This window comes from Artemia franciscana, chromosome 9 (assembly GCF_032884065.1).
Source record: "Artemia franciscana chromosome 9, ASM3288406v1, whole genome shotgun sequence".
Taxonomy (NCBI): domain Eukaryota; kingdom Metazoa; phylum Arthropoda; class Branchiopoda; order Anostraca; family Artemiidae; genus Artemia; species Artemia franciscana.
In genome coordinates, this window is record NC_088871.1 from 650,365 (window position 1) to 676,084 (window position 25,720).

A 25,720-nucleotide genomic window follows, 5' to 3' on the forward strand; every position below is an offset into this window, starting at 1 on the left:
TTTCTTTCTCAAAATCGTCCGATCAAAACTATGAGAAAGCCAATTAGCCAACAAAATAAATAAATATGCTAATTTCGTTTTAATTATTCATATGCGGAGAGCAAAAATCAAAACATGCATTAATTCAAAAAAGTTCAGAAATTAAATAAGAACAACAAATTTTTTTAACTGAAAGTAGGGAGCGACATTAAAACTTAAAACGAACAGAAATTGCTCCGTATATGAAAGGGGCTGTTCCCTCCTCGACGCCCCGCTTTTTATGCTTAAGTCTTTTACGGTTTTAAAAAGTAGAGTTGAGAGAAAGAGTCAAACTTTAGCGTAAAGAGCGGGGTGTTGAGGAGGGAACAGCCCCTTCATATACGGAGCAATTTCTGTTTGTTCTAAGCATTAATGTCGCTCCTTACTTTCAGTTAAAGAAAAAGTTGTTTTTTTTTTAATTTAATATATATAAAGACAGCACATATATAGCCTACATGTCACCAAAAAATGAAAGATTTCTTAAGTATAGAAATTATATGACAAAAGAAAACAGTAGAGAGAATAAGAAAATAGTATATAAGAGAATACAACTTTATAAGTGAAAACAATGAACAGGAGACATGAAAAAGTATAAAGCACAAAAAACAAGAAAAACCAAACTAATATATATGGAATAAAGTTTTTACAATTACATATTTTAATTAGAATACCAGGAGACCGAGCCTCGCTCACTAAAGCGAACTTGAGACTAAAAACGGTTTCCGGTTTAAATCACCCCTTCCGTTCATCTTCTTTTATCTGGCAAGGCATTTTAAGTATTTAAACCAACAGATGATTTTGTTCTATTGTCAATCATATCACGTAGGACAAACACTCATCTTCAACAAAGTTTGGTATAGCTATTTCAATATTTTTAACGTCACTCACATGAAAAATGTTGGAAAGTTACGAACCTGATGAAAGTTGCTTTATTTTTGGAAAATGGGAGAAACATCACCAAAAAGTCAAAGAATCTTACTGAAAATTGCAATATCAGATTCAGCGTATCAGAGAAACCCTACTATAGAGTTTTAAGCTCCCATCTATAAAAATATACAATTTTTTTTATTGCTGTCAGAAAAAATTACGGACGCGTGTTTATTTGTTTTTTTATTTCTTTGTTTTTCCAAAGGGTGATTGCATCGAACCAGTAATCCAAAAAGATTTGGAGAGAGCTTATTCACACGGAAATTAAAAGTTCTAGTTCCCTTTTAAGTGACCAAAAATTCGTGAGCAACAAGCCAACCTCCCACGTCCTTTTTTCCCTAAAAGCCGTCTGATCAAAATTTTGAGATTGCCGTTTCGTTCACCATATTTGAAAGGTCCATTACCTATGTCTTTGAGGATGACATGACCCCCAGAGCCCCTGGAAGAAGGGCCGCAATTTGTGATGTTCGTCCATTGTTTACACATAATATTCGTTATTGGGAAGCATGTCCACATTTTTCAGAGAGGGGCATTTTCTGGGTTTGGATTTTATACGGAAGAAACTTCAAATTTGGGATGGATATTTTTGGGGATGAACTTTCCAAGGAAAATGTTACTCGGGGAAAACTCACCGGAATTCATATAGAAAATTTCTTTTATTTTCCTTGCTTTCTCGTTGGCAACTCCATTCTACATTTGAAGATGCTCTGGGGGAATTGTCCGGAGGAAACTTTCAGCGGAATTGGATTTATCTGGGGGTATTTAGGTGGGGGATTTTCCACAGGAGAGATTCTCAGTGGGGCAATTATCACAAGAACAACTTCTCCATGGGAGAATTTTCCACGGGAGAAACTTTCCATTGAGGGTGGGGGATTTCCGGGAAATACTTTTCGCATAGGAATTTTCACATGAATTTTCTTAAATCGTGACTTGCACTTAATTTTAGTTAGAACAATTTATGAAAAATAAGTTACAACGGTTGAGAGGGGGAAACAAAGCTTCTCAAAGTCATGACTAATATAGCTAATTTTTTCAAATAAGAAAATATTAGTATGACAAATTTCAGAAGAAATATAGTTCGTTTTCGAGAAAGAAAACATATGCACATATATTTTTTATATATAATTGCATTTCATAACCATACCAACTCTGTTACAAAAGGCTTAGGCAGTCGTATATTATTATTTAAGCAGTTATATTATTATTTAGTGTTTTATATTATTATTATAAAAATGCTATATGATTACATTATTATTTAGTATTTAGGCAGTATTATTTCAACTCAAGTTTCGATGGTATTTTTGCTTTTTGAAGATCGCTATTGCGTTTTCTCAAAGACTTTCAGCTTCTAAAATGAATGTTACTGTTTTGCTCTTTATAATTATATATCACACACAGTAAACACCTACAGATTTTTTCAGCTGGATCTAGTAAAGAACGAACTCCCTTAGAATCAGACAGCACTGTTTGAGTGTCACTCAAACATGACATAATATCCCAGAGAAGCAACTTTCAGAGGATACTTGTGGGTGCTTTTTATTATTAAATCTTGGTGCTTTAATATTAAATCTTATATTAATATCTAATTCATATTATAATATGTCTAATTAATTAATAATTGATTAATTAATTAATAATAATTAACTAATTAATTAATTAACTAATTATTTAATTAACTTAATTAATTAAGTTAATTAACTTAATTTTATTAATTAATTAATTAATTAACTTAAGTTAATTAATTAAGTTTAATTAACTTATTTAATTAATTAATTAATTAACTAACTGATTAATTAATTAATAATTAACAACTAATTAAATAATTAATAATAATATATCTAATTAATATTAATATCTAATATTAAATAAATATTAAATAATATTAAGTGCTTAATATTAAATCTAGTGCTTTTTATTTATTATCTTGTTAAAAGAGACATGTGTTACATCATGTTGTATTTGAAGACGCAGTTTTTGTAAGAATGACATTTTATTTTAATAGTATGTGTTTAACGCTTATAAAAGACACTAGATGTTGCAGCTTGCTTTCAAATGAGGTCTTAAAATCTCTATGATGTTCTGATGCCCTGCTAGCGGTAAAAAAGAAGCAACAAAAAAAGAGGAAACAACGGCGCTGAAAAGGCGATTTTCCTCGTTATTCGAGGTGCTGGTGCTATAACTCGTGCTGGTGCTGGTGGTGGGGTGCTGTAAATTTACTATGTGGTGTTTCGACCATAGCGATTCTAATGATGGACTTCTTGACTCAGTCTGAGGACGTTTTCGAAAAGTTTCAGTCTCTTTCTGTTATCCTTTCAAATGAGCCACTAAACAGCTGTCTATGATTTTCCAGCACCCCGCTATCTGCAGAGAAAACAAGAGCTATGAGCTCATATGGCACTTGTGACGAGGTTGGAAGAGCCCAGAGTCAAGAGCTCATATGGCATGAGCTCTAGCAAAATTCTAAGAATCAGTAGATTGATTTAAAAGGAAAATCAGAGGCTTAGTATCGGTCAGGATTTAAAATAAGAGCTCTGAGACACGTGGTCCGACTAAATACCAAAATTCATTAAGATCTTATCACCCACTCGTAGGTTAAAAATGCCTCATTTTTCTATCTTTTCCTCTACTTTCAGCCTCCCAGATGGTCAAATCGGAGAAAACGACTTTATCAAGTCAATTTGTGCAGGTCCCTGACACGCCTACCAATTTCCATCGTCCTACCATGTCCAGAAGCACCAAACGCGCCAAAGGACTGGCCCCGCCTTACTCCCCCGAAGAGAGTAGATCCAATCCGGTTACGTCAGTCACATACCTACGACATTTGCTTGTTCTACCCACCAAGATTCATCCCGATTCCTCCACTCTAAGCGTTTTCCAAGATTTCCAATTTCCCCATCCAACTCTCCCCAATGTCAACAGATCTGGTCGGGATTTGGAATAAAACCTCTGAGACATGAGTTCCTTTAAAATATCAAATTTCATTAAAATTTGGTCACTCGTTCTTAAGTTAAAATTACCTAAATTTTCATAATTTTTGGATTTAGCCCCCCCCCCCCCCCCGAATCCCCCAAAGAGATCGGATTCAGTCTGGTTATGTCGATCACGTATCTAGGACTTTTGCATATTCTTCCCACCAAGTTTCATCCTGATCTATCCACTCTAAGCGTTTTCCAAGATTTCTCGTTTCCCTTTGAACTCCCCCCAATATCATTGGACACGGTCGGGATTCAAAATAAGAGTTCTGAGTAACGAGGTCCTTCTAAATATGGAATTTCATTAAGATCTAATCAACCATTCGTAAGTTAAGAAAAAAATATTTTTCTTCTCCCTCCAGTTGGGAGGGAGGATTTCCAGTTATCAAGTCAATTTGTGCAGGTCCATGACACGCCAACCAATTCTCATCGTTCTAGCACGTCCAGAAGCACCGAACTCGCCAGAGCGCTGGAAATCCCCTCCAGCTCCCCCAAAGAGAGCGGATCTGGTCCAATTATGTCAATCACGTATCTAAAACTTGTGCTTATTCTTCCCATCAAGTTTCATCCCGATCTCCCCACTCTAAGCGTTTTCCGAGATTTCCAGTTTCTAAGATTTCTATTTTTCCCCTCCAACCCCCCATGTCCCTGGATCCGATTCGAGTTGAAAATGGAGCATCTGAGACATAAGATATTTCTATATATCAAGCTTCATTAAGATCTGATCCCCTGTTCGTAAGATAAAGATACCTCATTTTTCACGTTTTTCGCGATTCCTGGTTTCCCCCTCCAACTCTCCCCAGTGTCACTGGATCTTGTCGGGATTTAAAATAAGAGCTCTGAAGCGCAAGATCCTTCTAAATATCAAATTTTATTAAGATCTGATTACCCGTTCGTAAGTTAAAAATACCTTATTTTTTCTAATTTTCTTCCCGTTCTTACCACCAAGTTTCATCCTTATCTTTCTACTTTAAGCGTATTCCAAGATTTCCGGTTCCTCCCCCCCCCCCGTGACACTGGATCCGGTCGGGATTTAACATAAGAGGTCTGAGTTATGAGATCCTTTAAATATCAAATTTCATTAAGATCCGACCACTCGTTCTTAAGTTAAAAATATCTCATTTTTCCAATTTTTTCGAATTCCTCCCCCCCTAAAATCCCCCAGAGAAAATTGAACAGCTCTGGTTATGTCAATCACGTATCTAGAACTTGTGCTTATTTTTCCCACCAAGTTTCATCCCGATTCCTCCACTCTAAGCGTTTTCCAAGATTTCAGGTTTCCCCTTCCAACTCCCTTATTAATTTATATTATCCACCTCCATATATAACTGCATGACAACCAGAAAAGGTCATACCTTTGAGCATTAAATAAAAAAACAAGTTTTTTTAACTGAAAGTAAGGAGCGACATTAAAACTTAAAACGACCAGAAATTACTTCGTATATGAAAGAGGCTGCTTCCTCATCAACGCCCCGCTCTTTACGCTAAAGTTTGACTCTTTCTCTCAATTCTTCTTTTTAAAACAGTAAAAAACTTTAGCGTAAAGAGCGGGGCGTTTATGAGGAACGCCTCCTTACCACAGTTCGTTACCACGAAATGTTTGAAAAGCTTAAGCTCGGTTGAACAGTCCAACTCAAACGCCTGGAACCGCCTTGCCAAGACCTACAGTCAAATGAAGAAGGTTCAAAGTCAAAGTTTTTCTTTCTAGTTTAAGCTAGGTCAGTAACCTACGACTAGAGCATCTTTAAAGCCCAAAAGGTAAGGAAGGAGTTTGAGCTAGAAGGTTTGAGGAGCTTCGAAAAGCCATCTAGGCCCTAATTTTTGCTTTAGATCAATACGTGAAATTTTAACTCGCATAGTTCAACAGTTCTCTAAGATAACAAATAAAAACAAAAACTAAATTAGGTTTTTACCAGGTCATGCACGGCTCTCATTTCAACAGAGATTAACATGCCAATCTGTCTAATAAATATGTCACTGAAGCCTCTGTTTTTAAATAGGCTATTTGCAAAACTTGAGGGCCTTTTATCTGTTGCTTCTAACAATATTTCGTTTCGCTGACATATCTTTACCAATGTTTTAGCTTTTTTATTGACAACCCGTCTCGAAATTTTGGTCGGGTGTTACGCTGTCACTGGGTATTATGTCTGTTAAGTGTGATTGGGTAGCTTACCATCTGATCTATTTTTTGCTTAAAAAGTAAACTTGATTTCAGGATTTGTCATCTAAAAAACCCTCCCCAAAGTTTCTGCGATCATGTGAAGGCCAGAAAAACGCCAGGATATACAGCATTGATTATTACGTTGCAGCTGCGTAGACGACAATAATCGCTAGTCATACATTAGCTGTAATAAACACTCCAGGAGAATCCTGAGATTTTGAAAAGGTGTATTGTTGGAGCATTCCCTTTCTAATCTAGTAGCAACAAATAACCAAGTTTTTCTTCAATTTTTCGTCATTATAACTTCACTAATTGTTCTTTTATTAACACCTTTAATTTAATCCAAGTTTCATTAGATTTTAGCTAAATTCATTAGAATGAGAGAAATTACAAATTGCTTTTGTAAAAATAAAATTTAACTGGAACTAAAAAGTAGAAGCAGTTGGAGATGACGTGTAGCAGAATTGCAGTCAAAATGTGTTAACTACAATTATTCTATACGTTATGAAGTTAGAATTGTTTTCTTAGCATTTTTTTCCTTCTCAAAAGCCCCAATTCTATGTATTGGGGCACCCTGTCCCTTTTCTTTCTTTTTTTCAGATAAATGACCTGTTTTCCTCTTGACAATTGTTTTGCTTGGATTTGCCTATAATATAATTTTTAAATTTAAGTTAGAGTCTCATTGCCAAGCCAGTAATGTCACAATAAGGAACTTTTGGGATAAAATCTATTTCTGTCTGTCTGGACTTGGGCATTGATAGCTAATTGCACTCAAAAAGTGCTTGATTTTGAAGCTTTCATTTAAAGGTTTGACCAGGGTCAATCTAGGATCCTTACACCCCTACACCAAGTTCTTTGCACTAAAGTTTTTAATTTGTTTTTAGTCTGTTTCCAGAGTTTGCAGATACATCTTTTGTTGGAGTCGACTTTGGGATATTAAAAGTAAGCTATTTTCTCCAACCGTGTAAGATCATTTTCCCCGAACCCAGGCAGGAGAAGAGTTCACGATAAATAACGTCATTAATATATTGACAGCAGGGTCCGTCTACCCTGAAGATATATAGCTAGAGATGTTAGTGGTGACACAGACTATGGCATCCCTGGCCCATAGTTTGGCCCTTGCAATCGTTTAATCACGTTACCATACTCCGCAAAACCACCAGTGGCACTGGTGCAGCGTTGAAGGACAAATAGTGGTGCCAGGGTTGGCCCCAGATATAAAGACCAGAAAAATGTACACGGCGATCCTTGTAATTTCTAACTCGGCTCGTTTCATATTCTCCCATGTATTTTACACCAAACTGTTTTTACAGCGACGGTTGAAAAATTTTTGTGCAAATTTTTCGAAGCTAGACATACTGAAAACAAAACAAAAAAGAAGAGAACTTTGAAGCCAATTTGAACCAACTGAACGAGCTAAATTTCAAAGCACTTTTACAGCAACACCAAAAATAGTTATATAGTAAAAAAGGGGTAAAGCTGCGTGTTTTAAAAGCGAGGTGGAGAGTAAACAAACTACCAAAACTGCATGAAAAAAAAATTGCAATTTCATAGGCTGATTTAATTTCCATTTCATTCGTAAAACGCCAACTAATACACAGCTTAAAACTTCTGTTTTATTAATAGCTACTATAGAATAGAAATGATCCGACAATATCACCAAACTCACATTCAGATTAATTATCCTACAGCATTCCCGCTTCAAAACAACACAAGTAACTAAATTGGATTCTTTCACCACAAATTAATCTCATTAACTGCAACATATTTGACGTAATCATTTTTTATCTGTTTATTCTGATAACAAATGCACCATTTGCTATGAATAAATTTCTGTTCGGTGGTTTGCGCTAACGGGAGAGGCAACATTTACTTAAAGTAATCTGATTCGATAACCATGGCGCTCTAGCCAAGTTTTACTTTCACTAGTTTTTGACGGGTTAATTTATTTATTCAGACACAGTTAATAGAAAAATTTGAAGGCATAATGTCAGGGTTACCAATTAGGGGGACAGGATGCGGGGACAGTTGCCATAAATACCTTTTTTGGTGATGTCACTAATGCCTCCTGACCATTTGAAACAGCTTTTGGTACTTAAGTGTTATTCCAACCACACTCAAGTAGTGAAGTTCTGTTAATCCTAATGAAACATACCAAAATCTGATGAAAATAAAATTCTTTAGTAATGATATTATGAAAGCTACAACAGAGGGGTGTGGAAAGCAGGCCGCCTAGAACACATTATATTAAATACCTAACATAACCAACTCTATATATTAAATATCTAATTAAAATATACCTGCATAGTAGTTTGTCTCGCTCAGGCTAATCTAAAAATCTCCGAATACTGGCAGATACACCGGTTTTACTCAGATCAAGAACTTGAGTGTGGTCGGGATACCGCTTAAGTTCCCAGCTTTTTCGCACATTCATAAGAGAAAAAAAGAGGAAGGATCCTTGCCTCTTCATTTTCGTGAGTTTGGCCCCCTGTCTGTTGTCATCACGAAAAAGTGTATTTATCTACTTGTTGTAAAATGAAAAAGTTGTTCTACCAGAAAGTAAAGAAAAATCTGAAAATCTGAATCTTGCATCAATCATTTTCATTCTGAGCTAAAATCAAAGCACAAACAAGGGATGAATTTTCTATTATATCATGGTAAAAAGTGGGCTTCTGTTTCAATAAATGACATGTGTGATGCCAGAAGCACCAATTAGAGGGGTGAGAGGCCATACGTCTCCTCCATTTAGAAAAATCCCTAGTTATTCCTACTTAATAGATGCGCTACGCTCCACACGTCAGCCACTGGCTACATAGTCACTCCTTTAGTGCTTATTTCCACCCATCTCCAAAGCGATTTGGTTACATTAGATATTACAGCTAGCCACAGTCTCTCAGTGGTGCCAATTGGGGAAGGGGTAGTTTACCCCTTGACTTCTAAATATACCCTTTTTCGCAATTTTAATTGAAAAATATTCCCCGTTCAATTTTGAAAAATATGTTATGCCGATCCTCACCTACATTTTCGTGACTTGGCGCCATTGAAGTCTCCAATAATTCCGATGGAGAGGCAGTGGATGAAGCAGAAGGACTATTGGACAAAATCAGCTTGCCCTCCTTTTGTCTCAAATTTGCAAATAATCACCCTTACTCACTGTAAACTCCTAATCAAAGCAACCTCAAACAGAAAGTTTGCTGATTGATAAGGTACTTGAACTGATGTCAATACAAGGCCCGGCGTATTCCTCCCCAGAAAATCCCACCCTGGAAAATTCTCCTTATATCTCAAATTGATCTGCCCAAGAGCAATTAAGACAAATTAGAATAATGAAGAAAAGAAGGGATTCTGTAACATTCAACGAATATTACAAAATATATGGTGTAGAATCGAAAAGTTCGTGGCAACAAACAACAAGTAAGGAGCTAGCAACAAAAACTCTAAAAGTAAAAAACTCTAAAATATTGATAACAAGTAATCCATCCAAAGAATTTTTTTATGCTGATTCAAAACATACGAACTTCAATAAGTTTAATGTTACACACCGAATGCTGTGAGGTTGAGGAAAATGCTGATTTGGAAAAATGGGAAAAACACCCCAAAAAAGGCAAGTGACCTCAATGAAAATCACATTACTGTATTTAACTAGAGAACCTTTACTGTCGAGGTTTCAAGATCCAAAGAAGTGAATTTTGTATTTATTTTCCCAGAAGAAAGATCACGGATCCGTGTTCATTTGCTTTTTTCCCAAGGGTGATCATATCGAACCGAAGGTTTTAGAATAACGGAAAAAGGCTCATTCGAATGGAAATTACCAGTTCTAGAGCCGCTTTAAAGTGACCAAATGAATTGTATCATGGAAAAGTGTTGTTTTCTGTGATATTATGGCACCAAACTATGATTTTTCTCTGTGGAGGAGCAAGTTACTATTAATTGAAAATTCTGAGGTAGCCAATCAATTTAAAGGTATGAAGAACTGTATATTGAGCTTCCCAATTGTGAAGGAGGTAAAGCCGCATGATTGCACATTCGTTCCCGAAAAGTCACTTAGTTCATACAAGCTAAAGTACTTCAGAAGGGAAAACCTTCTGATGTACGCGTTGTCGATCACAAAGAGTGAACATGTATTACGTGCCATTGTCGTCAACAGATGCGCCCAGTATGGGGAAAGGGACGCCCCTCCCTTGATGTTTGTGCCCTTTTGGACAGAATATTTGAGTCAATAAAGGAGTGGATAGTAGCACCACTATTTTACTGCCTCATTTTTTTTTTATAGTGCATATGGGATAATGGAAATATATGTTGTAAAACCAATGAAAGAAGATCGGTCTCTTTGGGTAAAGAACAGAAAATGAAGTAATTTTAATACCGATGTCACCCAAATAAGTTTGTCCAAATTACCATCCAGTCGGTAAAATTCACCGCTTCCCCCCACAAATAAAAACATTTAGAAGCCTCTGTTCTGTGCTAGATCAAGTCCAAAGGGAGTATTTACAAGTATGTCTTAGTTCCAGCTTGTTATCTCTGTGAACTTCCATCCTATGGCAACTTTTGTACAGGTGCCGCTAATTTCATACTTTTAAACTGTTTCTTTGACCTTTATCTTACCCTGCTATGACACATCAATCCCCCTAACCAGAAAAAATAATTAAAAGAAATCTAATGTAAACTGTATTTTGAGCTATAGGTGGAATATACTAGATTTTCTTCTTTTCTTCAATATTATTATTTATCATAATTTCTCTTTGGCTGCTGAATTTTTGCTCGCGGTGAAATTTGAGGGAATTTGACATGGGTTGGAATTGTGTGGGGGATGACGCCTAGCAGCTACAAAGACGCACAAGACACAGCAAAAACTGAGAAATGCTGACGAATGTTTACCTTCCACCCCTCGTTTCTGATTTTCTCAAATATTTGAAAGGGAAAAGCGCCATCTTTCATTGTCAAAGGATTCCCACTGTCGGTGGCTATGCAAAAGAAACCAAGCATCCTCTTGCGAAGTTTCATATTTCAAAAAGCTGTGCTTAAAAAATGGCGTGAGCGTAACTAAACACCGTGCGACTGAGTCCTCGTGCATCTGACCCACGGCTGTATTCAGTATTTTGGTTTGGGAATGGAAAGTGGTTACAAAAATACTTAAAAAAGCACCAAAAATTTGTCTATATGTATTTTGTTACGATTTTACGAGTTGGACAAGCGTTTCGGAGGGGAGGGTGTTTCAAACCTCGGTATATGCCCTTGATCTGAGCCAAGATTCAACTGAGCCCTCATTTAACTAATCTCCGTGTATCTCAGCCCCCTTGCAGCTGAACCCTCGTATAACTGAACCCTCGTTCAACTGAGCCCCAGTACAATTCAACCCTATTTAACTGAACCCTCATGCAGCTAAATCCTAGTGCAACTGAACTAGACCCCTGCGCAGCTCAACAACATTTAACTTAACCTCCTGCGCAGCTTTAACTGAAACCCCGCTTAACTGAACCCTCATTCAGATGAACCCTCTTTAATTCAACTCCCGTTTAACTTAACCCTTATGAAACTCGAACCCCGTTTAAATCAAGCCCTTCTTGACTAAACATAACTTAAGGCCTAAGAACAAGTTTGAACTAGTACCAATTAGAAGCTCAAAATTTGCTTCTTACGCCATTCTCAGTTTCAAGCGTGTATTAACATTTGACTGAGTAACCCCAATACTTTTTCAAATTGAAAGAAACTTTCAGAAATGGGTATATCAACAAAATCATGGCTGATAAAACGTTTTTTGGTTTTATTACAAACTGTGAGCTTTTCAATTAGTGCTCAGGTACGGGTTTGCCAAGGGTCAAGGGAAAATCTGATTTTATATCCGGTCCCCTGTGCTCATTCAGTTTAATTTTTAAGTAGTGTCAAAAAAATTTGCTTGGCTCATTCCACCTAAGGTCAACCAGGAAACAAAGCCCGCCTCTAGGGGGCGGGGCAAATAAAATACTTATTACGAGAGTCTCGGATGGCTACCCATATCAGCGTCCCTATGATGTTCAAGTGGTCCCAAGTGCCGGAGAAAAGACTAAAGAGAAAGAAGACATGTCCGGATATCGAGCAATTTTTTGTAATTTCTAAGAATTAATTCCCAATAAATCTGTTTCGTAATTAATTTTAGTTTTGAAATGAAAGTAAATAGTATCTAGCATTAACTTATCAGGTCTCTATTTAAATGAATTATTTTCACTGGTATTTAATTTTTTTTTTTGCTTTCCGCTTTCAGAGGTGACTGGGAGGTGGAGTACACAAGAAGAGGATTTTAAACACCAGTTTTGTTTTGTTCGATCATGGAGATTACAGTGGTAGACATTTTATGGTTTTAAGCCTTTACACTGCAGAAATCACACTAAAACCCCATTGAGGTGCTAAAAACAAGCCAAGATTTACGCTTAGGCCTACTAGGCCCTGGTCTTGGGCTGTACACACCGAGGGGCGAAAAAAATAACACTAAGCGACTTTTTTTTAAACAAAATTGGACTGGTGGGATTTATCGTCAAGTGTCAGGTGCAAATTGTTGCTGCGCCACCTGTTCACAGAAAAGTTATTTTAAACAATACAGGTAATCCGTATGGGCGACGAGCTTGCTACTTGTTCCTGTAAAAACACCCAACAACTGAAACGTCGATTCGACGCCCTATGCGCCAGCAATAGCTCTAGAGGATCTTTATCCATATCCTTATAAACTGTCAGATGTGCCACAAAAATGGTAGCTCAGAGCACTCTATCGCTTCACTCTTGTATTACTTTTGGCTCATCACTCATCAGTTGCCTTCTGATCAGGGCTTCCACTATCCCTTAATTTTCGGCAATTTTTCCATAAATCTCTTTATCCCCGAAAAAAATTGTTGGGGCCTAGACGCACCAAAACCTTCGAGCCTAGAGGTGTCAAAACTTAAATCCGGGCCTGGCCATTTTACGGTGGTGGTATCGTAATGGAAAGCGCTTAAATGTAGGTATTAGCTTTCAAATGACTTGAAACTGCTCTCTACAATATTCTAGTGCTCCATTAGTAGTTGCACGAGGGTTAAGCTAAAACGGAGGTTGAGTTATATGAGGGTTCAGTTAAACAAAAGTTTAATCCCAGTTTTTCAGCTAAACAGAAAAATGTTATTTTTCACATTAACTGTACCTTATTCAATTAGCTTTTCGTGTTAACTTACCTATTCGTATCAAGGAAAAAAAATACTAAAGTTGTTTCTCTTTTGAAAATAATGCTTATCTTTTGATCTTACTAACCAATTTAAATTGAAGTTTTGGTTATTTTAAAACCTATGTGAAGAATTAAATAAAATAGACTGAATCACTGCATACTTCCTAAATATTAAAAACTGTGTTTATTAATAAATGGATATTTTTTACAAATACTTTCGTATCATGCTATAATATTATCACAGAATATATAGTTTAAATATTGCTTTTTTTATAGATAAAATTGTCCACTAGGGTCTATTTTGTACTGAAATAAATAAATTGGGTTGCAACAGTTAGCGTTCACGGCAGGTCTATCTTCTTTTTTTTATTTGCATATATTTATTAGACAGTCAAACGAAGGCTCAGTTGCACGGTAAATATTCAGAATATGCAAAATAGTCTAAAGAATATTATGCACAATACATTATGCCTGTATTTCCAAATACTGGTTTTTATTTGGATTTTTGTTTTGTTTAAAATAATGAGATTTTCAGTTATTACTCAGGTAAGAATTTGCCAAGGGGCAAGTAAAAACTTTGACTTCATACCCGGTTTCCTAAACTCTTTCAGTCTGATCTTTAATTAAGTTGCATATATGTATTTTGTTTGGGTAATTCCACACAAAGATCAGACAGGAATTTGCAACTTGTGCTAATATAACGAAACAGATTTGGAAGTTTTTTTTTGTCTTGGGTATAATGAACCCTAAAATTTTTTGATCATTTCTGTTTTTAGATCTACAGCCATTCATAATTTCGGTTTTGATCTATTCCTATCAAGGAAAACAAATACTAAAGTTGTTCCTCTTTTGAAAATAGCGCTTATCTTTTGTATTTACTAGCAAATTTAAATGTAAGTTCTTATCATTTTAAAACCGATATAAATAATTAAGTAAAGTACTTTGAATCTATAAATACTTCCAAAATATTAAAAATTGTGCTTATTAGTAAATATATGTTTTTAAAAAATTTCCATTTCACGCTATGATATTATCACAAAACGCATAGTTAAAATATTACCTTTTTATAGATAAAATTGTCCACTAGGGTCTACTATGTACTTTAATAAAATAAATTGGGTTGCACCAGTAAGTGTTCGTGGTAGATCTATCTTCTTTTTTTATTTCCATAGATGTATTAGACAGTTAAACGAAGGCTCAGTTGCACGGTAGTTGAGTTTCATGAAGATTCAGTTGAATTTGGCTGAGTTGCATGGGGGTTCAGTTGAACGAGCGTAAGACCAAACAGGGGTTGGTCTGCACGAGGATTCAATTGCGTGGGTTTTAGTTACAGGACGGCTCAGGTGCAATAGAACCTCTCTGCTTCCATAATTCCATTATTGTGCAACCCTTCTACACCTGTTACTAACTTCATATTTTCAAATTATTTTCTTTAACCTTTACCTTATCCTGCTATAATTACTCAACCCCTCAGGAACACGGACGAAATAAATACAAAGCAATAAAAAAAGTACAATAACTATAGAATATTCTGCACCATATATTCTGCCCGTATTTATATAGGCATAAGCCTTATAATATCTATATATATATATATATATATAAATAAGTTGTCTGTCTGTGTGTCTGTCTGTCAGGTGACGTCATGTTTCTGTGTCGACTGACGTCATGAAGTTAGTTGTCGTCATTTTTGCTATGACGGTGACGTCATTAACGGTATTTAAGACATTTGTTCACGGAAAAATGTTTACTTGTAAAATGACTGAAGAACCTACAATGGCAACAGCCGAGGAAACTGCTCAAAGAGTTTTTGCCAAAAAACTTGCTGCTGATAGAGAAAGTAAGAAAAGAAAGCGTTCCGAGGAATCACAAGAACAGCAAGAAAACAGGCTTGCAGCTGATAGAGAAAGTAAGAAAAGAAAGCGTGCCGGGGAATCACAAGAACAGCAAGAAAACAGGCTTGCGGCTAAAGAACGCAAAACCGCGCAGTTAGATGAAAATCCACCTGGACAGCGAGAGTCAAAACATATCAAAACTGAAAATGATAGCGATGATGATTGGGTTTGGGATTTTGACTTGGATAAGGTCATCAATGCCTACCAGATTTAAGTTAAAAAAACAAAGGTTCGTTGATATGTACTTCATAGTGACGCTGAAAAATAAAGAAGAAAAAGAAAACTGAAAAAAGAAAAAAGGTAAAAAACTAAAAAAAAACTAAAAAGAAAAAACACTCAAAGAGAAATTACAGACCGGGACACAAATGACGACCGAGACAGAGGGAATATAAGTGACGACCGGGAACCTCAAAGAGAAATTACAGACTGGGACACCCGGACACAAATCACGACCGGGACACAGGGAATATAAATGACGACCGGGACAAAGGGACACAACTACAACGGGGACGCCGGGGGCACAGGCGGGATATATAAATGACGACCGGGACACAGGGATTGTTCAAATAGAAATTACAGACTGGGACACCGGGACACAAATGACGACCGGGACACCGGGACACAGGGAATATAAATGACGACCGGGACACTCAAAGAGAAATTACAAACTGGGACACCGGGACACAAATGACGACCGGGACACAGGGAATATAAATGACGACCGGGACACAGGGACACATCATTAGAATAATGAGGTATAGATCTGAATACGGATTGTTTTTCCCATGGACAATTATATGTTGCATGTTCAAGAGTCAGTAAACCTGACAATCTATTTATATGCACAGACAATGGGACAGCGAAGAATGTTGTATATTCGCATGTTTTACGTAGTTAAAAACATATATTTATATCTATCTCTATTCACAGGTGGGACACAGGGACACAACTACAATGGCGCGTCACTAATATGGCGCGTAACGACTTACGCGCGCAGGGGGGCTTGGGGGGGCGCGAAGCGCCCCACCAACTAGGTGTTGGGGTGGCGCGAAGCGCCACCTCAACAGCTAGTATATTATATAATTATATATTTATTTAGGGATAAAGCTATTTATATAGGCATAAGGCCCCATAAGCCTTATGGGGGAGATTGTCTTGAAGTATTTTTTTTTGTTTATGGATTTTATTGTTAAATAAAGAACTCAGAACTCAGAAGAACTCAAATTTCCGAATTTAGGTTTTTATTTGTTATACTTCCCTTTTTTGTGCTTATTTTTGCCCGGGAGGGCTGTCAGCGTAGAAATATTTTTCACAGGAGAAATTTATGGAAGGGAGGGGGGATGATCGAATAATAGCCATTAAGAAACATGCAAACCGATGAGTCAGTCAAATGAAATGAACTTTACATAATTAAGACAATTAAAGGATGTCATGAGGGGGTCCCCCTCTAGCGACTATAGGTTATGTTTTCATTTTAATAGCCAAGACACTTTGATGGTTCTGGGAGGGGGAAGTGGCCCTCAAAATAGGGCTATAGGCTTTGTTTCTAGCTTAATAACAGGAAACTGTACTGGCCCTCAAAAATAGAGTTAAAGGTTACGGTATGATATAAGCTTAATGATATATTCTTTTTACGGGCTAATTATATGCATTTCTTACAGCTTAATGTTCTTTTTTACAGGATGAAATCTTAAGTTTTGTTAAGAAATCTTAAGTTGAAATCTTAAGGAAAAATAAGTTGTGATTCTTTTTTAGGTTCACCTAGCTGTACTATCACCACCAACAACTCAAGGGTCCTACAATGATGGCACGGAGACTCTTCTCCTGTCGCAAACACAATTTTGCGGCAGTCCTCAAGACAGGTAACACAATTTCGCGGACCCCGAGGAAAGTGAGCGAGACGGATAAACTTATTTTGTGAAATTCTATGGTTCTATTGGCTCTATGACTATCTATAATTATCTATTTTATGGCTGCCCTAGGAATGACGCATGGACGGATGATAGATAGATAGACTTATCTATTAACCAATGAACTGACATCATTTTAATACAATCCCAATAAGGGCTTATGCCAGATTTGCCTCTCACTCAATTCGACTATCTGTCTTAGCCTCTCCACCAATTACTTGATGCCCACAACTACTTGATTTTAATTCTTTTAAACCTATAGTGTTTTCCAAGTGTTTGGTTAAGCAGCACGGGTAAACGGCGGAAGCAAGTATGACTCTCTTACTGAACCAATACTTGTTTGTAAGATTTTAGAAAGGCACGCCCTCCTAGAGTCTCAAGCAGAGAGTGTTGAATTAGGTGCAGTCGCAAGTTCTTTTCGCAAAATAAAATTTGACGGGGTAGTTGAAGCTTCATATCAATCTTACAATTGGGAGCCATCCATTGAGGTATATTATATACTTCATGATTTATTTTCCCAACCAAATGTAAATCACTAGTTGTTGTCTCTCAAGGTATACTGGTAGCGTCAGTGTCCGTTTTATATTCATAACCAACTGCTAAGTCCCTCAACGTCTTATAGGACTCCGGGGTCGTGAACATGAACTGTATGTAACTTACAAAGTTAAGATAGATTGTTGCTTGTGCTCACCAACATTCCATTTATGTTGACACTTATTTACTTAAACAAATTGTGCAATACACAATTTTCATAGGATAACCCCTTCACAGCACTGGGTTTTTTATGGTTATATTTGCCGAGTCATGACGTAGGCAATAATGCTGCTAAACCAATGATTTTTTGACAATCACATGCAAATCTATGAATGTGGAAGTCAAATCTAAGAAATAGTCTTCACCAAAATAAATTTGAACATGAACGTTTTCAGAGAGTAATTGCTGCGGATAGAATTGTTCATAGTAACCAGGTTTTAAACTCACATCAACATTTTCTGCATTGAAAAGATTCAATGAGGAGATGACTGAGGGATGAGATTTTTTGTGATATTTCTAGGAAAAGAAATCCTTTTTTTTGATCTAACAACTTTTTCTCTTGGTTTCTTTTTCTTCTTTGACAAGACTGATGTGTTCCGCTTCTGAACTGAGTAGAGACTGACGAGTGATGAGGTGTTCCTTGGTCTTCTTAAACCTTTTCCGCTTTGTTGTGATTTCAATCGCTCGCTGAGGGATTGCGCACTAGAAATGATATTTTGTGAAAAACTTTCTTTAAAATCCTTCCAAGAGCCCCAATCGCGTAGTATAGAAGACGCAAAATCCCCGGCAACCGGGGCAGCATGTTTTTTAGCCAAGGGTAGTTGCGACTACTGAGGCAAATATGACGTATGTATGCAATGTATTCGTAAATATGACGCCACTCATAAATTTTTTTCGAATTAAGGCTCTAAACGAATTTTTTTCAAACTTCTGACCTATCTATATCGTTTTTTAGGCTAGAAGTCTTAGGACACAAATTTTCCGAAAAAAAAATATGCAGCCATTTTCGAGAAAAAGTAAATACAACACATAAATACACAATTATCTCTTACTAAATATAGTATATCTTATATATAAATATATGTTATATCTTATATTAATTTATTTTATATCTTATATAAATTATGTTATATCTTATATTATATCTTATATTTATATAAGATATATAAATTAAATCTTAGTTGTATATCTTATATCTATACATATAAAAATAAGTTGTCTGTGTGTGTGTGTGTGTGTGTCGAGTGATGTCATGTTTGTGTGTCGACTGACGTCATGTTTTCGACTGACGAAATTACAGACCGGGACATCGGGACACAAATGACGACCGGGACATCGGCACATAGGGAATATAAATGACGACCGGGACACTCAAAGAGAAAGCGACCGGGACACAAGGAATGTTCGATTAGCAATCACCATCAACAAAGCACCGGGACACAAATGACGACCGGGACACGGGGAGTATAAATGACGACCAGAACATAAGTAAAAACAAACTAAAAAACTAAAAAAAAGGTAAAAACTACAAAAAAACTAAAAAGAAAAAAAACTAAAAACTAATAAAAAAACTAAAGAAGCTAAAAAACTAAAAAAACTAAAAAAGAACAAAAAATAAAAAAAGGAAAAAAAATGAAAAATAAAGGAGAAAAACAAAACTAAAAAAACAAAAATAAAAAAAAACTAAAAAGAAAAAAGAAAAAAACAAAAAAAAACTAAAAAAAAGTAAAAACCAAAAAAAAACAACTAAAAACGGAAAAAGGGGAAAAATACAAAAATTTATTTCATCATATACCATTTCAAAAACGAATGTATATACAGACCGGGACACCGGGATACAAATGACGACCGGGACACAGGGAATATAAATGACGACCGGGACACAGGGACACAACTACAACGGGGACGCCGGGGGGCACAGGAGGATATATAAATGACGACGGGGACACAGGGAATGTTCTATTAGCAATCACCATCAACACCATCAGCAACTCAAGGGCAATCATTAGAATCCTGAGGTATAACTAAAAAAACTAAAAAAAAGGTAAAAAACTAAAAACTAAAAAAAAGACCAATACAAAAACGAATGTATATACAGACCGGGACACCGGGACACAAATGACGACCGGGACACCGGGACACAAGGAATATAAATGACGCCCAGGACACTCAAAGAGAAATCACAGACTGGGACACCGGGACATAAATGACGACCGGAACACAGGGAATATAAATGACGACCGGGACACAGGGACACAACTACAACGGGGACGCCGGGGGCACAGGGGGATATATAAATGACGACGGCGACACAGGGAATGGTCAATTAGCAATCACCATCAACAAAGCTCAAGGGCAATCATTAGAATCATGAGGTATAGATCTGAATACGGATTGTTTTCCCATGGACCATTATATGTTGCATGCTCAAGAGTCGGTAAACCTGACAATCTATTTATATGCACAGACAATGGGACAGCGAAGAATGTTGTATATTCGCAAGTTTTACGTAGTTAAAAACATATATATATATATATATATATATATATATATATATATATATATATATATATATATATATATATATATATATATATATTCACAGGTGGGACATAGGAACACAACTACAATGGCGCGTAACGACTTACGCGCGCGGGGGGGCAAAGCGCCCCCACCAACTAGGTGTTGGGGTGGCGCGAAGCGCCACCCCAACAGCTAGCTATATATATATATTTCTGTCTGTCGAGTGACGTCATGTCATCATGTCGTCATGTTTGTTATGACGATGACGTCATTAAAAGTATTTAAGAAAATCGTTCAAAGACAAATTTTTAATTGTAAGAAGATCGTGGACAGAAAAATGTTTCACTGTAAAATGACTGAAGAACCTACAATGGCAACAGCCGAGGAAGCTGCTCAAAGAGTCTATGCAAAAAAACTTGCGGCTGATAGAGAAAGTAAGAAAAGAAAGCATGCCGAGGAATCACAAGAACAGCAAGAAAACAGGCTTGCGGCTGATAGAGAAAGTAAGAAAAGAAAGCGTGCCGAGGAATCACGAGAACAGCAAGAAAACAGGCTTGCGGCTGATAGAGAAAGTAAGAAAAGAAAGCGTGCCGAGGAACCACAACAACAGTGTGAAAACAGGCTTGCGGCTGATAGAGAAAATAAGAAAAGAAAGCGTGCCGAGGAATCACAAGAACAGCAAGAAAACAGGTTTGCGGCTGATTGAGAAAGTAAGAACAGAAAGCGTGCCGAGGAATCACAAGAACAGCATAAAAACAGGCTTGCGGCTGATAGAGAAAGTAAGAAAAGAAAGCGTGCCGAGGAATCACAAGAACAGCAAGAAAACAGGTTTGCGGCTGATTGAGAAAGTAAGAACAGAAAGCGTGCCGAGGAATCACAAGAACAGCATAAAAACAGGCTTGCGGCTGATAGAGAAAGTAAGAAAAGAAAGCGTGCCGAGGAACCACAACAACAGTGTGAAAACAGGCTTGCGGCTGATAGAGAAAGTAGGAAAAGAGAGCGTGCCGAGGAATCACAAGAACAGCAAGAACACAGGCTTGCGGCTGATAGAAAAAGTAAGAAAGGAAAGCGTGCCGAGGAATCACAAGAGCAACCTTAAAATTATCGCCTGGCATTCAGGTACAGCCCAGTCGATGATTATAGCTTGAGTAGATGTGTTCAAATCGGGACTATGTCTAAAATTTTCCCTATTGCAAGGCCTTGAAATTCAATGGTGAAACAATGGGAATGTGTTGCGCCTCAGGAAAAGTTAAACTTCCTCCACTGGCTGCACCACCAGAGCCATTGAAGACTTTGCTTACTGGAACTACGTCAGAATCTAAGGTTTTTTTTATCACAGATCAGAAAATATAGCTCATGTTTCCAAATGACGTCGTTTGGTGGCCAAATCGAAAATCCAGATCAATTTATGCCTACTTTCAAAGTAAAAGGGCAAATTTATCATAGAGCAGGGTCCCTTCTACCATTCTCAGGCGAGAATCATAAATTTTTACAATTGTACTTCATCAGTGATAGAAATTCTGAATTGAATGCACGTTGCGAAATTTCTCCCGACGTTGAAAGGACAATCATTTCCCAATTGCAACATCTTTTCCACGAAAATAATAATTTAGTGCGTCTGTTCAAAACAGCCATCGATTTGATGCCTACTGATACGCATAAAATTGTTATTTCCGCTGACAAAACGCCTCCTGGTCAACATGTGCGTAGATACAATGCTCCAACTATCGACGAAGTGGCAATCGTTATGGTCGGTGATCAGTTTTTACCTCGAGATATTATTCTTCGTAAGCGAAACGCTCAGTTGGTAAGAATTGCTGAAACTCATTGATGCTACGATGCCCTACAATATCCTATCATTTTTTTGGGATGGAGCCGACGGCTATCACTTTAATATTAAATTGATAAATCCAGCCACTAACAAAGAAATGAATAAGAAATGCAGTGCACTGCATTATTATTCCTATAGACTAATGATTCGGCAGGATGACGACAATTATATTTTAAAATACCGCCAATTGTTTCACCAATACATCGTTGATATGTATGCAAAAATTGAGTCAAGACGTTTGCTGTTTATCCGTCTGAATCAGACCAAGCTCCGCTCTGAACAATACATTCATTTGCGAGATGCAGTTGTAAATGACGGTAATACCACAAACGTTGGAAGATTAACAAATTAACCTTCGTCATATGCTGGCAGTCCCCGTCATATGCATGAATATGCTCAATATGCTATTGCGTATGTTCGTCTCTATGGTCGTCCAGATTTATTTATTACATTTACATGTAACCAATCTTGGGACGAGATACAGCAGCTTTTACTTCAAGGACAATCGGCGGTTCATAGACATGACATTACGGCCCGTGTCTTCCGGAAAAAGTTGAAATCACCGGGACACTCAAAGAGAAATTACAGAGTGGGACACCTGGACACAAATCACGACCGGGACACAGGGAACATAAATGACGACCGGGACACAGGGATTGTTCGAAGAGAAATTACAGACCGGGGCACCGGGACACAAATGACGACTGGGACACAGGGAATATAAATGACGACCGGGACACTCAAAGAGAAATTACAAACTGGGACGCCGGGAAACAAATGACAACCGGGACACAGGGAATATAAATGACGACCGGGACACAGGGACACAATTACAACGGGAACGCCGGGTGGCACAGGGGGATATATAAATGACGACGGGGACACAGGGAATGTTCGATTAGCAATCATCATCAACAAAGCTCAAGGGCAATCATTAGAATAATGAGGTATAGATCTGAATATGGATTGTTTTTCCCATGGACAATTATATGTTGCAAGAGTCAGAAAACCTGACAATCTATTTATATGCACAGACAATGGGATAGCGAAAAATGTTGTATATTCACAAGTTTTACGTAGTTAAAACACACACACACATATATATATATATATATATATATATATATATATATATATATATATATATATATATATATATATATATATATATATTATTGACGACATGACTGCCTGTCCATGGATTATTCTTTATGGTTGATTGTGTGTGGCTATGCTGTTTGACCTATGTGATTGTATGGATGAGTAGGGTTAAGGCCTCATTCAAGTGCTGGTCTATATTAATCACTAATTTAGGAAAACAGTCTTCCTTTTCTCCTTCTGTCTCTTTTTTTTTTTTTTTTTTTTTTGTGTTTGTGCTGTTGCATTGGTGATTTCTCTTTTCATGATATATATATATATATATATATATATATATATATATATATATATATATATATATATATATATTTCTATTCACAGGTGGGACACACGGACACAACTACAATGGCGGGTAACTAATATGGCATGTAACGCCCCCACCAACTAGGTGTTGGGGTGGCGCGAAGCGCCACCCCAACAGCTAGTATATATCTATATATATAAAAATAAGTTGTCTCTGTGTGTGTGTGTGTGTCTGTCGAGTGACGGCATGTTTGTGTGTCGACTGACGTCATGTTTTCGACTGACAAAATTACAGACCGGGACATCGAGACACAAATGACGACCGGGACACCGGCACAGAGGGAATATAAATGACGACCGGGACACCCAAAGAGAAAGCGACCGGGACACAAGGAATGTTCGATTAGCAATCACCATCAACAAAACACCGGGACACAAATGACGACCGGGACACAGGGAGTATAAATGACGACCAGGACATAAGTAAAAAAAAAACTAAAAAAAACTAAAAAAAAGGTAAAAACTACAAAAAAATAAAAAGAAAAAAAAACTAAAAACTAATAAGAAAACTAAAAAAGCTAATAACTAAAAAAACTAAAAAAGAATATTAAATAAAAAAAGGAAAAAAAAAATGAAAAATAAAGGAGAAAAACAAAACTAAAAAACTAAAAATAAAAAAAAAACTAAAAAGAAAAAAAGGGGAAAAATACAAAAATTTATTTCATCATATACCATTTCAAAAACGAATGTATATAAAGACCGGGACACCGGGATACAAATGACGACCGGGACACAGGGAATATAAATGACGACCGGGACACAGGGACACAACTACAACGGGGACGCCGGGGGGCACAGGGGGATATATAAATGACGACGGGGACACAGGGAATGTTTGATTAGTAATTACCATCAACAAAGCTCAAGGGCAATCATTAGAATAATGAGGTATAGATCTGAATACGGATTGTTTTTCCCATGGACAATTATATGTTGCATGTTCAAGAGTCGGTAAACCTGACAATCTATTTATATGCACAGACAATAAGAGAGCGAAGAATGTTGTATATTCGCAAGTTTTACATAATTAAAAACATATATATATCTATCTATATTCACAGGTGGGACACAGGGACAAAACTACAATGGCGCGTAACGACTTACGCGCGTGGGGGGGCTTGGGGAGGGCGAAGCGCCCCCGCCAACTAGGTGTTGGCGCCAACAGCTAGTATATATGTATATATAATAGCCCACAACTTCTAAGAATAGTGATAGGTCAAAACAAGAAGTACATTATTTGGATCATCTTTTCCAAAACCCTATATAGGAAACTTACCGTCCTTTGGATTGAATAATATCTATTGGTTTGAAAAACAAGATTAGTTGCTTGAAGTACGGTATTCTGTATTGACCGCATCTTTTTTTTCTTTTCCTGGAACATCATACAGAGCTGTTTAATGGCTCATTTGAAAGGGAATTTCCACATCTAGTGCCTTTTGTATTAAAAATGTGTAAAAAAAAGTGCATTATTCATGCAAAAACTTGGTGAATGACGTCATAATCGTAGGTTGTAACCATATATGACGTAATAAGGGTATGCAGCATTTATACATCCCGACTGAAGCGGTAGTTATCCGGGTTGCAGCGGTAGCTAGCAACCTAGTGTGGTACGATTACGTCCACGACGATGGCCCATAACTAAAAAAATAATGTCAGATCGAACCCCAAACTATACTATTAAAATCTCCTTGTCCAAAATCTCTACGTAGGCAATTTATTGCGCCTTGGCTTGAATAACGAGTAAAATCCATTGGCTTGAAAAATAAGATAACTGGCTTAAACTACGATATTCTGTATCGACGATATCTTTTTTTTGTTCTTTCTCCTTAGCTAGCAGGGTACTGGAAAATCACTACATAAAGGATCGATATAGTACATTATAAATGGGGACTAAGTAAGTTTCATCAGATTTAGTCCTGGTTGCAGCGGTAGCTAGCAATCTTGTAAGAGACGATCTCGTCTCATAGTAAAAAAGGCCAACTACACCTAATATTAGAGTCAGATCGAATGACAAGGTGCATTATTAGAATCACTTTGACCGGGCAAGGCGATTCTAACAATGTACTTTCTTTCTACCATTTTAAACGTTAATTTTCATTATTTTTCACCTTAACTGTACCTTTTTCACTTACCTTTTCGTATTCAATTACTGTTCGCATCAAGGAAAACAAATACTAAAGTTGTTTCTCTTTGAAAATAATTTTTATCTCTTGTTTTTACTAACCAATTTAAATGAAAGTTTTGATTATCTTAAAACTTATGTGAAGAATTAAATAAAAAAGATTGATTCTCTACGTACTTCCAAAATATTAAAATCTGT

General features: G+C 36.9%; 1 protein-coding gene across 1 annotated transcript in view; it reads right to left on the reverse strand.

Annotated features, from left to right (window-relative positions):
* The window catches only part of LOC136030851 (galactosylceramide sulfotransferase-like), a 69,615-nt gene extending 61,712 nt beyond the window's left edge, over nt 1-7,903 (reverse strand). Inside the window, exon 1 of the mRNA XM_065709900.1 lies at nt 7,748-7,903. The gene's annotated coding sequence lies outside the window, so the exon portion shown is untranslated. The remainder of the gene's footprint in view (nt 1-7,747) is intronic.
* Nucleotides 7,904-25,720: the final 17,817 nt, after the last annotated feature.